The sequence below is a fragment of the Pteropus vampyrus genome, unplaced genomic scaffold (assembly GCF_000151845.1).
Source record: "Pteropus vampyrus isolate Shadow unplaced genomic scaffold, Pvam_2.0 Scaffold391, whole genome shotgun sequence".
Lineage (NCBI taxonomy): Eukaryota > Metazoa > Chordata > Mammalia > Chiroptera > Pteropodidae > Pteropus > Pteropus vampyrus.
Window position 1 is genome coordinate 1,177,083 of NW_011889172.1, and position 2,083 is coordinate 1,179,165.

General features: G+C 47.3%; 1 protein-coding gene across 1 annotated transcript in view; it reads left to right on the forward strand.

Annotated features, from left to right (window-relative positions):
* The window catches only part of SMARCA4 (SWI/SNF related, matrix associated, actin dependent regulator of chromatin, subfamily a, member 4), an 88,314-nt gene that overhangs the window by 68,904 nt on the left and 17,327 nt on the right, over positions 1 to 2,083 (forward strand). The gene's annotated exons all lie outside the window — the stretch shown is intronic.

A 2,083-nucleotide genomic window follows, 5' to 3' on the forward strand; every position in this document is an offset into this window, starting at 1 on the left:
TGAGGAAGGAAGGTCCGCGGATGAGTTCTCCGACAGAGGCAGCAGACAGAGGCAGCAGCGGGTGGAGGAAGGGCGGGGCTGGTGAGGTCAACGATATTGATGGTGACAGAGGTGGAAGGAGAGGGTGCCTGTGCTGTAATGGGCACCTATCTCATGGCCACGGGACCGTGGCGGAGGCCGGTGTTGCTGCAGCAGAGAGGGTGCGGCCTTCCTTCTGTAGACTCTCCTGCCCTCTCCCCGTACCTGCATCATGAGGCCGGTTTTCACGCTGGGCCACTGGGGTCGGCCACATGTTGAAAAGACGTATAGGCTCCGCTCTGGGCACTGCGACCCCTGTCCTCACAGACACAGAATAGGAGCCAGTGCATGCATTCAGCCTCAGTGGATCTGTTTGTGGATCACAAGTACCATTTAAAAAAAAAGAAATAACGATTCACCCGCAGCCCTCCAAAGAGACGTGCGCATTTTGCCAGCGCAGGGTGGGTTGCGTGGAGCTGCAGGAAGTGGCCAGGGATGCAGGACCTGCAACTCGCCCAGAACTCAGCTTGTTCTTCCACTCCCCAGTGTCTTTTGTGGGGACATACTGACCGTTACGTTTGTCCCCATAACAGAAGAGTTGTACAGCTCAATTTTATCATATCACTTTGCAGTTAGTCACAAAGCACAGTAAGGGAGAATTTTGATTTGTTGGAGGGATAAGTGTTGAGGTGCAAGCTCTCGGTGCATCATTTGGAGAGACTTTGACTAAACGTGAAATTTGGGTGGGGCAACGATTGTAGTACCCAAATAAAGGATGCAAATTGACCTTAAGAAAGAATCTTTACTATTAGAGAAACAAATGACAAACTGAAAAGGAGGCATATGCATGTCCAGCTGCTAGACTTAAAAAATGTAGTTAGTGTCAGTATCAAGAAGAAAATACTGACACTAATTTGCAAACCTGATCTTCGAGGCAAATTTCACAAAGAAAAATGTAGAAGATAAAATATGGAATGTGCAAAAATTTAATGAAAACAATAGACCCCAGTGTTTTCTTTCTAGCGATGTTTTTGTGAAAGAAACTTAAAATTACCAAAATGAAGAAGACTGTTGAAGGTCAGTGGGGCAAGGATGGACTTTTCAAAAAGCCATGCTGTTCTTTTTGATATCCATGTGGAGAAGAGCTTTGACCCTCCCTCACACTGTACGTATATATTACTTTGAAATGGATAATAGACATAGGTGTTCTAAAAAACAAAGCTCTACAAGAAGGCATGGGAGAAATACTTCCTGGCCTTGAAGTAGGCATAGACTTCCTCAACAGGACACAAACACCATTTCTCACTAAAAGTAAGACTAGCTGTTCATCAAAGGACATGCTCATGAGGACAGCGAAAACTCCTACTACAGACTGGGAAAAGAAAACTCAATTTTAAAATGGACAAAAAGCACAAACAGACATCACCTGGAAGCAGATGTCCTGATGACCAGTCAGCGTGTGCAGAGGTGCTCGGGGTCACTGCGACGAAGTCGAGGAAATGCGCAGTAAAGAAAATGGGAGTGAGATGCCGCCGCACGCTCAGCGGGATGCCGCAGTTCCTTCCAGTGTCGACAGGGCGCCGGGCAGTAGACCTCACGCTGCTCACGGCGCGCACTGCTCCTTGGCAGTATCTTCCAAAACTCAGCCTGAGGATGAACCTCCTGACCCAGCACCTCCAGCCCTAGCTGTAAACCCGAGAGAGCCGAGTGCGTGTCCACCACGAGACTTGTATGAGCACGTCCACAGCAGCTTCAGTTGTAACTGCCCCAAACAAAACAGCCCAGTATCCCCGCCAGGAGGAGGTATTGATGAGTCATACAGCAGAATTCTAACCATGACAAAAATAAATAGCACTGCTGCATGGAAAAATCTTATATTTTTGTTGAGTGAAGAAATCAGGTGTTAATGATTACCTACTGCGTGCTTCCAGTTATATGAAGTTCAGAAGCTGAGCCATGATGACGAACATTGAATAGTGGTTACCTCAAGACGGGGAATTGACAGGGAGGGAGCACAAGAGAGCTTTCTGGGATGTTGGGAATATTTTATCTGTCATTCTGGGTG